Raw genomic sequence first — 16489 nt, forward strand, 5'->3', positions numbered from 1 at the left:
TATATATATATAGAAGTGTGGATACAATAATAATGATATTTCAGTAAATATGAGAACAACATTAGTGATATTTCAATGAAAGTTTATTAATAAATGGTTATATCTTTCTTATAAGATAACTCACTTGTCACACACTGATAATAATCTATTCCATCTTACTGAGAGGTGTCTCATCCTTTGATTACTTAACATTTTTTAGATACTATGTGGAGAATAACAGGAATTAGAGTAGCGCAGTGAAGCGTGGGTGGTACTCGGTTTAGATTTCATAGTTATTGCAAGTGTAAGCCAGATATTAGTTTACCAGGCTTGTGTTTATGTCGGGATTAAAGGTCTTGTGCGTAATTGAATTATTTTAATTGTGTTTGAATAAGTTCAGAGTTTAATTATGATATCCATCATTTGAAGAGTTTAGATACATGTTATAATATTGGGATAGTTTAGTACTTTGGTAATTAGCATTTGAGGAGTTCCGCTATCTTTATCAATTATTATTATAATATGAAATATTTAGGATATTACCAATGCTATCAGAGAAATTGAACGAAAATTTTTGGGTCATTACACATGCTACTTAGTTGACTAGGATGCTGTACACCGGTTAATTGAACAAATTGAGAACTGCATGTTGATTAGTTGACACTAGGTTTTTGCATGATGATTTAGCGTTGTTATGTTGAATTCGGAACATTGAATACATAAATGGAATTCATCTATAATATAAACTGAAACCATGCACACATACTAACTTTCACTAATACATAAGCACTAGTTTGAATCCTAAAAATATATCTTATGTAAAACTAGTCAAGTGTCCTAATGTATAAAAGAACAGTGAAAGGCGAACTGAATCCCATATGAAGTAAAATTCCAAATTAATTTCTTGAATTTCATGTGTTCATTGAAACTTAGATCCATTCAAGAATGGTTACTATACATTCATGCCTCATCGTATATATGAGAAAAATTAATTACTAAAATTCAATTGATTATTAGTCATACTATGTAAACTAATAATCAATTAAACATGTTAATTATTTGTTTCATTTATGATTAGTGATGTTTGTATTTTAATTATTCTTGAATTGTCTAATGTGGATAGTTTAGGAAGTTGTATTTACATTGTTGTCATCGTTCACGCTATTTTCATTGTCATTATATATTTTGAGCGTGTCTCTATTTGTGTTCTTTGGTGCTTAGTGGGGTGTCATGACAATTTTTTAATGATGGATTACTAGCAACATGTTCACTTCGTACATCTCATGTACTTGAAGTGCCATGGGGAGATGCTGCCGAAATTTAGAATGATTATGATGAAGGAATTTCAGTGATTGAATGCAATGTAAATGTAAGATTCCTGAATGCGATAGGATCCGTACCCTTTAGAAGAAAGGTGGTTGATTTTAGTATTCACGATGCATGTCTCATATACATTATGAGAATGTAATCAACATAATTTACTTGAACACGTTAACGGGTAATTAATGAACATGGATAAGAGTTGGATAAATACTTAGGGTCAGTGTTTGCTAGAATACGAGAAAGGGGTACATAATTTCATAGAGTTCGTACATCGTCGTGCAGACAATGCCAGTAGAATAAGTTGTCCTTGCAAGAAATTCCAAAACATAACATTTAACCACATTGATTTGGTTCATACATATCTATTAGACTTTGGAATGGAGAAAAGGTACACAATATGGGTGTTCCATAGTGAAGATTACATAGTTCAGAGCGATGATGATGAAGATGAAGGTGAGGGGGCAAATATAGTAGGTGGTGATACACGTTTGGAAGGGTTAATCGAAATGTTAGGTAACTTACAACGGGTGATTGCAGTGGACACGGACGATGTCAGTGTGTTTCCTACTAGTGATGAATCTACTTCAGCAAGTACCATACCTTACTATCCTTGTATGTTAAATCGACTAGGTAAACCATTTGCTAATCTCGTGACGGATGCATGGGTGCCAATATATCTAAACTGTACAAAGTTCTCAAAATTAGACATGCATTTAAACCTCATTAATGCAACATTGCCTAATGGGGAAGCACTTCCAAAGTTCTTTTATGAGTCGAAGACATACATGCGTGAATTGGGTCTCGGTTACACTCTTATACATGCATGTAGGTATGATTGTGCACTTTTTAATGGTGAACTTGAAAATGTGAACGAGTGCCCAGAATGTGGTGAACCAAGGAATAAAACTAATCAGAAGAAGAGTGAAAGGATCCCCCAAAAATTTTTGCAATATTGTCCATTAATACCACGGTTGCAACGATTGTACATGTGCAAAAAAAAAAAAAAAAAAAAAAAAAATGCTACAGATATGAGAGGGCATAAAAAGAAATGTCTTTAAGAGGAAAACACCCTCAGCCATCTAGCGGACTCGAAATTTTGGGCCGAGTTTGATAAAATGCATCTGTGGTTTGCTAGTGATCCTCGCAATATCAGATTTGGCCTTGCTTTAGATGGGTTCAATCCTTTTAGTAACATAAACAACCTGTATAGCATGTGGCCAGTTATGATGATGTCATACAATATGCTACTATAGCGATGTATAAAAGAACCCTTCATGTAGTAAACTGAACCAATAAAATAAATATAGAAGAGGGAAATAAAGGAAAACAAAAGGAAAAGAAGGAAATTGGTTTGGCAAGGCCCAAACCGTTGACCGTTTTTCTAGAGGGTGAGAAAACCATTGCTGATTTCAGTCAACTGGGAGAGTCAGCTGCCAAACAGGCGCTGGTTTTTTGAAGCTCAGTAAATCCTAACAATTTTCCTACAGGTGGGCTTACTTAAGGGCTAAGTTATGTTATATTTTTTCATATCTCTCAACTCCCTCTCTCTCTCTTCTTCTCTCTTTAAAATTAGGGTTTTGATTCTCTCTCACTCTTTAGCCTTGAGAACTCTTTGCTGGTGCTCCTCGATTCTCTCTCCCTTTTCCCGGCTTATAGGATCTCTTTGTTCGACCAGTTCAGAAAGATAGGGTTTTGGGTTTTCATATGTTTCAAGTCATTTTCAGGAAAACAGGAAAGGAGATTATATTATATCAGCTATTTTGTGAAATATGGACCGATTAAAATGCAGTATATGTTTATATGAAGCTAATTATGGCTTTTACTTTCCAATCCAACCGTTCAAACTGAGGTTTTCGAGCCTAGGGTTCGGTTAATAAATATTATTTTCAAAACCAACCGATTAAATTTGAATATTAGAATTCTGTATTGATGTACTAGATTTTCTGAACATTTTGACCGATTGGAATAATTGATTTCAAACTCTTATGTGTATTTTATAAATGGTCAAAGTAAGTAGGGTTGATTAGATCCATTTTCGTATATATATATATATATATGTATATATATATATATATGTTTTAACTAAATAAAATTTGTGGAGATAATTAAACCCGTATTGTTATTTAAGCAAATAATTAGTATGATATGACGAGTTTCAATTGATGAAATAATTATGATTTATCAGATGAAAATTTGTGTGGCATGAGAGGGGTTTAAATGACATATATAAACAGAATGCTTTTCCACTAATATTTTATAGTATGATGTGATGGCTATAAGCTGAGATTTGATATAACAGTCACGAGCCAGGTTTTATATAAAAGTCGGGGGCCACGTTTAACATAATAGCTGGGGGTCGGGATTTATTTAATGGTCGGGGGGGCGGGTTTTATTGAATGACATATTTTATATACTTTTTTTATTGTGTAAATTGTCATATATGATTCTAGAGCCCCATTGATATGAAATGTGATGTTATGAGTATCGTACTGTAGCTATATGTGGATAGTGAGTGCAATCACACGGGCATGGTAGTGTGATAGGCAATAGTCGATTGGAGACCTGGGCCGCAGTACTACTTTCGAGGTTTTTGTCTGGGGGGGGGCAATAGAGGTAGTTCCGGAAGACCATAGGTAGGCACAATCGTACTTACAACATTAGTTTTGACTCAGCTAAGGATCTGCCGGCTGTGAGTTGAGTCCAGCCTTCTGTCGGCATAATCTGTCATGGGGGGAAACATGTCATATGAGTATGTGATAGTGTGACGACACTAATTCAACAATCTAGGTTGTATCTTTTATGCATATATGGTGTGATGCCCTAAAACCTGCCAAGTGGGGCCCGGGTGCCACGTGTTCCAATCACCTGCATCTGATACCATAATTATCATGCATGCAGCGGAACAAAAATAAGTAACCTCAAATAAATACCAGAGTTCTATATAACAACCCAAAAACGAACACTACAACATCCAAATATCCATATCCACAACCAGCATTTAAAACATAACCCAGTACAAATATATATCTGTATATATATATACCAATATCTCACAATACCCCAAAAAGAACCACCAAATACAATCCTAGCCTAGGCCTTCAAACCCGATCTTCAGAAGAAACTGAAAAGTTGTTAATCCACTAGGGTGAGACACTTCTCAGTGAGGGTAGAATAAATTATAACAGTGTGTGACAAATGAGTTTTAATATTTACATATCAAAATAAACTACTTCTCACATAATATCAATAACAACTGAGAAAATGTACCATTAATAACATTCCCGACATCTAATGTCATACACACATCCAGTAGCACAAGTACATAATTTTTATGCAGGTGAAAGTCCCCAAGGATAGGGAAGATTACCTGCCAAGTAGCTTCCCTCTCCTCTGGTACTAAAAACTACCTACCATAGCACTCACCTTTCTCAGTAAGCCCTTAGGTGAAGTATTACCTCGCCATCAGTACACACATCTTTATTATTTTAAAGGCGAAGGTTTCCGAGGATCGGGATGTCTACCCGCCCATACAAGTAGCATCCCTTTGCACTGATACCAAGAAACTACCTAGCAGAGCACTCGCCTTTCTTAGTAAGCCCCCGATGGTATGTTTACCTCGCCACATGCACACACATGCATTCACAATGTACTATACCATTATTTTTATTCTATAATTAAATTCACATGCGCACAACACATCCATATAGGAATCATGCATCTCATACTTCATCTTCCAATGTCCTCAGTACGTGGCCCACACAGAGCAACAGCGTACATGTCAATATGTAGCCCACACAAGCACGTACGTACTTCTTATCTACATGTGGTCCACATAGGCACCACTACCCACATAGGGTACATAACGTGGCCCACACAGGTGCCACCATCCACACAATATGCATAACATGACCCACACAGGCGCCATTATCCACACAGGATATAACGTGATCCATATAGGCACCACTCCAACTTCCACGACACATGGCCCACACAAGCACCACTATTCACTAGTACCCAATCACCATGACCTACCGATCGTACATCAGTAGAGCAAGCTCCTCGACTTGCCAATGTCCTACCCCATATAAATGACAATATGACGAGCTCCTCGACCTGCCAACGTCATATCATGATTTATATCTAGGCAATATAACAACCTCCTCATGCCAACGTTATATTGAGATGCATACAAATAACCAAACCAGTTAGTTCACACAGACGCATCAATGCATTCCACACAGGAATCTAACAGATCAATTCATTTCCCACATAGTATCCCAACAGATCAATACATTTTCACATAGGAGTCAAACATAACAATTCATTCATCATGTCATAATCATGCCAAACACACCCACATGCAAACCCAAATATCAGAGTAATTTATATTCAATTTATTAGGAAAAAATGTTCCCATGTCACAGGAATTTAATATCATATGCAGTTATCCCAAATATAAATCTTAAACAAAATCATCATTTTCTAGTACTCAGACGGTTCTAAAAATCATATAGATAAATAATAAATTTACCTTAATAAAATACTAATATAATTTTATTCCTCCTTACATGATTTCCTGAACCACGCCTGCAGGGTTTCCAAAATTATACTCGCAGCGCTCACTCGAACCCTGATTCAATCAAATCAACCCCAATAAAATATTATTTTAACATTTCCTAATTTACAATAATTAAATAACAATCAATTTTTAAATAACCCATTTATTCTAGTTTTGGGGCTTTGGCTACAACGACCCCACGAGAAATCCACTTCGTTAGACTTGTGGAGAATCATCCCTAGATTCTCGTGGTGGTGTCCGATCGTCAATTTGGCTTAAAATTTTAGAAAAATTGAGACAAGAATGAGAATTTGGCTTACCCCAGGAGATATGCCCACGTTACTCCTAAAAAGAATCCACTTCGGTAGATATGTCGGTGGCGGAGAATGGAGTTCGGTGGTATTCTCGGATTTTCAATTGGGCGAGAATCTGCCATGAAATCGTAGAAAGAAGAGGAGTGGAGAACGTGAGCTGAGAGAATTTTTTTTTTTTTTCTCTTTCTTTCTTTTCCTGTTGTTTTGCGCGTGAATCTTTTTTTTTTTTTTTTATTTCTTCTCCTCTTCCCACTTCTCTAGAAACTTAGCCTTTAAGTTTTCCTTTTTTTTTGTTTTTCTTTTCTTTATCCATACTTTAAACTTTTATATATACTTATATACAATTACTCATATATACTTATATATATATATACTTACATATATACTTTTATATTCATATATAACCAAAATCCTCAAATTTCTTAATTTAATTAATTTTATTAATATTAATTAATTTTTTTAATTAATATTTTTTTTGGGTCGTTACATTCTCCCCTCAAAAGAATTTTGTCCTCGAAATTCGCAAATAAATTATAGAACGACGAACTAGTTTAATATTTAAATCCTCATTTGAAACATCAAACAATTAGCTTATCCTCAAATCAACGTAACCCTCAGGTTCTAATTCTGAGTTCTAGTCTCTTTGCTAAAAAAACATCACCATTAACGGATTTATAGTGGTTTTCTGAAACTGGTCGGATTGAGGAACTCACAGAAGTTCATCAAGGGATTTCTACCTCTAATTTCCTATCAATATCCTAATCTACCTATTCCTATCCTTATCCTTATTTGTACCTATACTCTGGTATTAATCAATCCTAAAGTCTGCAGAATTTATAACCTAATGCTCTGATACCACAATGTGATGCCTCGAAACCCCCCAAGTGGGGCCCGGGTGCCACGTGTTCCAATCACTTGCGTCTAATACCATAATTATCATGCACGCATTGGAACATAAATAAATAACCTCAAATAAATACTAGAGTTCTATATAACAACCCAAAAATGAACACTTCAACATCTAGATATCAATATCCAAAAATAGTATTTAAAACATAACCCAATGCAAATATATATCTGTATATATATACCAGTATCTCACAATACCCCAAAAAGAACCACCAAATACAATCCTAGCCTAGGCCTTCAAAACCCAGTCTTCAGAAGAACCTAAAAAGTTGTTAATCCACTAGGGTGAGATACTTCTCAATAAGGGTGGAATAAATTATAACAGTGTGTGACAAATGAGTTTTAATATTTACATATCAAAATAAACTGCCTCTCACATAATATCAATAACAATTGAGAAAATGTACCATTAATAACATTCCCGACATCTAATGTGATACACACATCCAATATGCACAAGTACATAATTTTTATGTAGGTGAAAGTCCCCAAGGATAGGGAAGATTACCTACCCATACAAGTAGCTTCCCTCTGCTCTGGTACTAAAAACTACCTACCATAGCACTCACCTTTCTAAGTAAGCCCTCAGGTGAAGTATTAACTCGCCGCTAGTACACACATCTTTATTATTTTAAAGGCGAAGGTTTTCGAGGATTGGGATGTCAACCCCCCCATACAAGTAGCATCCCTTTGCACTGATACCAAGAAACTACCCAGCAGAGCACTTGCCTTTCTCAGTAAGCCCTCAGTGGTATGTTTACCTTGCCGCATACACACACATGCATTCACAATGTGCTATACCTCTATTTTTATACTATAATTAAATTCATATGCACACAACACATCCACACAGGAATCATGCATCTCATACTTCATCTTCCAATGTCCTTAGTACGTGGCCCACATAGAGCAACTAAGTACATGTCAGTACGTGGCCCACACAAGCACCTACATACTTCTTATCTATACATGACCCACACAGGCACCACTACCCGCACAGGGTACATAACATGACCCACACAGGATGCATTACATGGCCTACACAAGCGCCATTATCCACACAAGATATAACGTGGCCTACACAGGCACCACTCCAGCTTCCACAAACGTGGCCCACACAGGCACCACTCCAGCTTCAACGACACGTGGCCCACACAGGAACCACAATTCACCTATAACCAATCCCCATGACCTACCCATCGTACATCAGTAGAACAAGCTCCTCGACCTGCTAATGTCCTACCCGTATAAATGACAATATGACGAGCTCCTCGACCTGCCAACGTTATATCATGATTTATATCTAGGCAATATAACAACCTTCTCATGCCAACTTTATATTGAGATGCATATTAATAACCAAACCAGTTAGTTCACACAAACGCATCAATGCATTTCTACACAGGAATCCAACATATCGATTCATTTCCCACATAATATCCCAACAGATTAATACATTTCCACATATGAGTCAAACATAACAATTCATTCATCATGTCATAATCATTTCGAACACCCCCACATGCAAACCCAAATATCATAATAATTCATATTCACTTTATTAGGAAAAAATGTTCCCATGTCACGCGAATTTAATATCATATGCAATTATCTCAAATATAAATTTTAAACAAAATCATCATTTTCTAGTACTCAGACAGTTCTAAAAATCATATAGATAAATAATAAATTTCGTATGCTCGTAAATAACTAGTTCACCTTAATAAAATACTGATATAATTTTATTCCCCTTACCTGATTTCCTGAACCATGTCTGTAGGGTGCCCAAAATTATACCCGTAGCGCTCACCCGAGCCCTGATTCAATCAAATCAACCCCAATAAAATATTATTTTAACATTTCCTAATTTACAATAATTAAAGAACAATTAATTTCTAAATAACCCATTTATTCTAGTTTTGGGGCTATGGCTACAACGACCCCACGAGAAATTCGCTTCGCTAGACTTGTAGAGAATCAACCTTAGATTTACGTGCTGGTGTCCGATCGTCAATTTGGCTTAAAATTTAAGAAAATTGAGACAAGAATGAGAATTTGGCTTACCCCAGGAGATATGCTCACGTTACTCCTACGAAAAATCCACTTCAGTAGATATGTCGGTGGCGGAAAATGGAGTTCGATGGTATTCTCGGATTTTCAATTGGGCGAGAATCCACCGTGAAATCGTAGAAAGAAGAAGAGTGGAGAACGTGAGGTGAGAGATTTTTTTTTTCTCTTTCTTTCTTTCCCTGATGTTCTGCACGTGAATCTCTTTTTTTCTTCTTTCTTCTCCTCTTCCTGCTTCTCCAGAAACTTAGCCTTTAAGTTTTCCTTTTTTTTTTTTTCTTTCCTTTATCTAGACTTTAAACTTTTATATATACTTATATATATATATTTATATATACTTATATATATATATATATATACTTATATATACTTATATATATATATATATATACATATACTTATATATATACTTACATATATACATATATATATATATATGTATATATCCAAAATCCTCAAATTTCTTAATTTAATTAATTTTCTCAATAATAATTAATTAATTAAATAATAATAATTTTTTGGGTTGTTACATATGGGCAAATTTACTATAAATGGGCTATATTGAGCCGACAATTTATTATTCTGAAATTATGTATTTTCAGATATAAGTAATGCAATATAGTTTTAAAATGTCATTTGATATACAGTTAAATAATGGAAGTTTTATATTCACACGAGAACTGAAGCTAGCGACACACTCGTGATAATATAATCCATCTTACTGAGAAGTTTCTCTCCCCATTATACAAATCATTTTTAGGACCTTCAGGGAATCATGCCTAGTGTACTACAGGGCAAGGCTTCGACATTTTGGGGTTGTATTAAATAGATAGGTAGTTAGATGTATGTATTTGGAAACATTTAGAACTCTGGTAAAGTGTTTGGATGTTTTAGAAATCTTTTATTGTATGGTTTTAATTTCAATAATGACAGGTGCACCCATAATTCCTTAGTTAGGGAGGGTTGCTATGTATATATGTGTTGTATCAGAGAATATTTATGTGTTTTACTAGCACTCTGGGTCCATGTGGCGGGTCAGGGCGCTGCAGGTGGCATCAGAGCCTAGGTTGTTAGGTTTTGCAAACTAGGTTGGATGATTTTACCAAAGTATAGGTTCAAGTAGGGCAAGGATAGGAATGGGTAGAATAGGAATTTTGAGTTTTGCTTCTTAAGACTCGAGACAGAAATTCTTTGACGGACTTCAGTGTTTTTTTGGATCACTAGACGGGTTCGAAAAACCACGGCAATCCATTGATGGTTTTGTTTTCGAGTGAAAAGGCAAGAACTTGAAAATTAGGATGGGAATATGGAATTAGAAGAGTATGTTGTAAATTAGGGGAGAAGATTTAGGCTAGTGTTTGGAATTTATTTAAAGTGAGCATTTTTGTGTTATAATTGCACTAGACATGTTAAGGTATGAGAATTCTAAATTCATTTTGGCTTTATCTTCAAGATGGATCTCAAGGACAGTAACGCTGTCGCCGAAGGAAGTAGTAGTGAGGGGGTTGCCCATGAGGGTGGCATTGATACTAGAGTGGCGCTTCGGGATTTCGATCAGTAGTTTATAGCCGAGGTTATGCGGAGTTCTCAGGGGCAAGATCGTCCCACTGCTAAGCTAGGAGATTCTATTGAGATGTTCACTAACCTGAAGCCTTCTACCTTCGCAGGAAGTACCAACCCGATCCTTGTGGAGAATTGGATTCAGGAAATCGAGAAGATCTTGGTCCTACTGTAACGCCCCAACCTGGGTTTTCTAGGGAGAACTGTGTCTCTCCTTCTCCACCTGGACTAGACACCAGGGGGCGGACCTTATCAGACTAATGACTAGCCCCACAAACCAAGACGTGTCCTTTTCAGTGTGTTTTGTCCTCACTCACACACTTCTTGAAAAAATTCCCAGGTGGTCACTTATCACAAGATTGCTCCAAGCCAAGCACGCTTAACTATGTAGTTCTTATGGGAAAGCTCTTGAAAAGAAAGGTGCATCTTGTTGATATGGGTAGTAACATCTTATCCTTTTTAAGTCTTTCATCCATGGGGTATCCCATTCTCCCGCACTTATAGAATACAATGCCCTCGTTGCGAACCCACATTTCCAAATCCAAACGATGTGAATCTCATCACACTTTCCGGCTGGGTGTTGGCTCTGATACCTAACGCCCCAACCTGGGTCTACCAGGGAGCACTACCTCTCTCCTACTCCACCTAGACCATACAACATGGCGCGGGCCTTATCAGACTAATGACTGGCCCCACAAACCAACACGTGCCCTTTTGAGTGTGTTTTGTCCTCACTCACACACTTGTTGAGAAAACTTCCCAAGTGGTGACCCATCCCAAGATTGCTTCAAGCCAAGCACGCTTAACTATGGAGTTCTTATAGGAAAGCTCTCGAAAATAAAGGTGCACCTTGTTGATATGGGTAGTAACATCTAATCCTTTTTAAGTCTTTCATCCATGGGGTATCACACGTACTGTGATGCATTGATGAGTAGAAGATGTTATATGCCACATTTAAACTGACTGGAGAGGTCGAGAGACGGTGGGAAGCAGTTAAGCTACTTGAGGAGCAGAGACTGGTACCGGTGGCGATGATGTGGAGCCACTTCAAAGAGGTGTTCTTTGATAGGTATTTTCCAGCCTTTATCAGGAAAGTAAAGGCAGAGGAGTTCCTAAACCTAAGTCAGGGATAGCTGACTGTTCAACAGTACACCGCCCGATTTGACTAGTAACATCTAATCCTTTTTAAGTCTTTCATCCATGGGGTATCACATTCTCCCCCACTTATAGAACGCAACGTCCTCATTGCGAACCCACATTTTCAAAACCAAGTGATGTGAATCTCATCACACTTTCCGGTTGGGTGTTGGCTCTAATACCTAACGCCCCAACCTGGGTCTGCTAGGGAGCACTGCGTCTCTCCTCCTCCACATTGACCAGACAATAGGAGCAGACCTTATCAGACTAATGACTGGACCCACAAACCAACACGTGTCCTTTTCAGTGTATTTTGTCATCACTCACACACTTCTTGAGAAAACTTCCCAGGTGGTCACCAATCCCAAGATTGCTCCAAGCCAAGCACACTTAACTATGGAGTTCTTATGGGAAAGCTCTCGAAAAGAAAGGTACACCTTGTTGATATGGGTAGTAACATCTTATCCTTTTTAAGTCTTTCATCCATGGAGTATCCCATTCTCCCCCACTTATAGAACACAACGTCCTCCTTGCGAACCCACATTTCCAAACCCAGGCGATGTGAATCTCATCACATTTTTCGGCTGGGTGTTGGCTTTGATACCTAACGCCCCAACCTGGGTCTGCCAGGGAGCACTACGTCTCTCCTATTCCACCTAGACTAGACAACAGGGCGCGGGCCTTATCAGACTAATGACTGGCCCCACAAACCAACACGTGCCCTTTTGAGTGTGTTTTGTCCTCACTCACATACTTGTTGAGAAAACTTCCCAGGTGGTCACCCATCCCAAGATTGCTTCAAGCCAAGCACGCTTAACTATGGAGTTCTTATAGGAAAGCTCTCAAAAAGAAAGGTGTACCTTGTTGATATGGGTAGTAACATCTAATCCTTTTTAAGTCTTTCATCCATGGGGTATCACACGTACTGTGATGCATTGATGAGTAGAAGATGTTATACGCCACATTTAAATTAATTGGAGAGGTCGAGAGATGGTGAGAAGTAGTTAAGCTACTTGAGAAGCAGAGACTGGTACTGGTGGCGATGACGTGGAGCCACTTCAGAGAGGTGTTATTTGATCAAACCTCTATCAAGAAAGTATAGGTAGAGGAGTTCCTGAACCTAAGTCAGGGACATCTGACTATTCAGCAGTACACCACCCGATTTGTGGAGTTGTCACAATTTGCTCCTTACATGGTACCTGATGAGTCCACAAAGGCTTAGAAGTTCGAGTGGGGTATAAGGCAGGAGATTATTAAGTAGGTGGCTGTGTTATAGGTACAAGAGTTCACTACACTGGTGGATAAAGCCATTGTGGTAGAGGCGAGCTTATAAGGGGATGTAGAGGCTCATAACTCGAAGAAGTGGCCGATGCCTTCTAGTTCTCATGTAGGTGCAAGGCAGGGTCCTTGGGGGAGGAACGGTCACGGCAGAGGCCAGTGACAGGATACGAGTGCTAGGGCATTTCAAGGTATCTCATCAACCTTGTTTTCCCTAAGTGTGGCAGATGGCATTCGAGTGGATGCAGGGGTGAAGCAGGTGACTGTTACCGATGTGGTAAGCCCAGATACATAGAGAGAGATTGTTGCGTGACATTGAACTTCCCACCTCCACAGCCATAGTATCAGGGAGGTAACCAGGCACCGTGTGGAAACTACCAGAGGGGTACGACCCAGGCACGGGTGTATTCCTTGACTCCTAGTGACGCTGAGAATGAAGAAGATGTCATGATAGGTAACATTTACGTGCTTTCAAATAAATCCATTGTATTGTTTTACTCAAGTGCGACACATTCTTTTATTTCTCGAGAGTTCATCAAATTGAACGGGGTAGAAACACAATCGTTAGATGATGAGTTAAAGGTAGTCACATCGATAGGGTTAGTGGTAGTGTGTAGTAAAGTGATCCAAGATTGCCCAATGGGAATTTAGGAGAGAATGATGCCTACTAACATGATTATATTTGACATGCACGATTTTGATGTCATTCTGGGAATGAATTGGTCAACAGCCAGCTATGCAAGTATTAACTATCACCAGAAGAAAGTAGTGTTTCAAGCTCCTGGTGAGAAGGAATTTATATTTATCGGGTCATGTGTGTGTTCTACACCACGGATCCTTTCAGCCATTCAGACAAGGAGGCTACTTCTAGAGGGATGTCAGGTATACTTAGCATTTGTGAAAGAAACACCAAGGAAGGAACTTAAACTAGAGAATATCCCCATGGTAGGGAGTTCTCAAATGTTTTCCTAGAGGTCTTACTAGGATTGCCTCCTGATCGCGAGGTGGAGTTTGCCATTGAGTTGTTTCTAGGGATAGCATTTATTTCTAAGGCTCCTTATAGATTGGCTCCATCTGAATTAAAGGAGTTAAAGGAGCAGCTGCAGGAACTTCTTGATAAGGGGTTTATCAGACTAAGTGAATCACCTTGGGGAGCACCAGTGTTGTTTGTAAAGAAGAAGAATGGGTAGATGAGGATATGCATTGACTATAGAGAGATTAATAAAGTGATAGTAAAGAATAAGTACCTATTACCCTGAATTGATGATTTGTTCGACCAGTTATAGGGCACACAAGTCTTCTCCAATATCGATCTACGATCCGGTTATCATTAGATGAGAGTTAAATCAGAGGATGTACCAAAGACGACCTTTCGTACAAGGTATAGCCACTATGAATTTTTGGTTATGCTTTTCGGATTTACCAATGCTTCTATGGTATTTATGGACCTGATGAACAGGGTGTTTCACTAGTACCTAGCTCAATTTGTGGTGATATTCATGGATGAGATCCTGGTTTATTCGAGGAGTCCTAAGAAGCATGCATTTAATTTGAGGTTAGTACTCAATGTACTTAGAGAAAAGTAATTGTTTGCAAAGTTCAAGAAATGCAAATTCTAATTAGAGCAAGTGGCATTTCTGGGACATGTACTAGGGAAGGTGTTTCAGTGGACCCAAGAAAAATAGAAGCGGTAGTCGATTGGGCGAGACCAAAGAACATACAGTAGAATAGAAATTTCTTGGGCTTGGTAGGATATTATCATTGGTTCATAGTGGGTTTTTCTAGACAATCAAGTCCACTAACATGGCTCACGAGGAAAAACATAAAGTTTGAATGGTTTGATAAGTGTGAGCAAAATTTTCATGAACTGATACAGCAGTTAGTTACTACCCAATGTTGACCATTCCATCAAGAGATGGTGGATTTGTAATCTACAATGACGCATCTAAGAAAGGACTCATGTGTGTCATAATGCAGTAGGGAAAAGTTTTTGTGTACGCTTCTCACCAATTTAAGGAATACAAGAACAACTATTTAGCGCATGACATGGAATTGGCAGCAGTAGTCTATGCATTAAAAATCTGGAGGCACTATTTGTACGATGAAAGGTGTGAGATCTTTATTGATCACAAGGTCTTAAGTACTTTTTCACTCAGAAGGAGTTAAATATGAGGCAGCGGAGATGACTTGAGTTGATAAAGGACTATAACTACACCATTAGTTACCACCTAAGAAAAGTTAATGTGGTAGTTGATAGTTTGAGTCAGAAGTAAGTGGCTGCGTTAGTCTCAGTAGTCAGAGTCTAGCATTGGTTCAGGATGGACCTGGAAATGTTGGGTGTGGAATTATTGGAAGGAAATCACCAAGAGTTCATTGCTAGCTTGGTAGTGCAACTGACTTTACGGGAAAGGAATAAAACAACTCAGATGAAAGATGCAGAGTTGGTAAAGATTGTGAGTGGAGTATGGGATGGGTTGAAAGCAGATTTCAATGTCTCTAATGATGGGGTGTTGAGATTTCACACTAGGATATTCGTACCGAATGATGGTGAGATTAAACAAACCATCTTGGAAGAGGCACATCGCTCTCTATATACAATGCTTCTAGGGAGCACAAAGATGTACAGAGAACTGCATGAATCTTTTTTGGGTGGTCTAACATGGAAAGAGAGATAACCCATTTTGTTGAGCAGTGTCTGATGTGTTGGCAAGTGAAGGCCGAGCAGCAGAGACCAGTAGGATTGTTGTAACCACTTCACATTCCTAAGTGAAAGTGGGAGCAGATTTCCATGGACTTTGTTAGGGGACTTCCATTGGCACTTCATGGACAACTGTCTGGATAGTTGTTGATAGGTTGATAAAGACTACTTATTTCATTCCAGTTAAAGTCAGTTATTTTATGAATAGGTTGGCAGAGCTCTATGTGCACGAGATAGTCAGATTGCATGGAGTGCATATGTATATCGTTTCAGATAGAGACCCACAGTTTACTTTTCGATTTTGAAAAAGTCTACAAGAAGCGTTAGGAACTCAACTCACTTTCAGTACTGCTTTTCACCCACAGACCGATGGTCAGTTAGAGAAGACTATTCAGATTCTAAAGGATATGCGGCGAGTGTGTCTACTAGATTTCGGGGGTAGCTGAATAAAATATTTGCCATTAGTTGAGTTCATATATGAGAACAATCATCAGACCAGTATCAAGATAGCACCGTATGAGGCACTATATGGTCAAAGGTGCTGATCTCCGTTGTATTGGGATGAGGTTGGTAAGTGACATATTTTGGGGCCGAAGGTTGTGCAGTAAACTTCTGAGAAGGTCTAGTTTATCTGAGAAAGAATTAAGACAGCAAAGAGTCAACAAA

This window comes from Malania oleifera, chromosome 2 (genome assembly GCF_029873635.1).
Source record: "Malania oleifera isolate guangnan ecotype guangnan chromosome 2, ASM2987363v1, whole genome shotgun sequence".
Lineage (NCBI taxonomy): Eukaryota > Viridiplantae > Streptophyta > Magnoliopsida > Santalales > Ximeniaceae > Malania > Malania oleifera.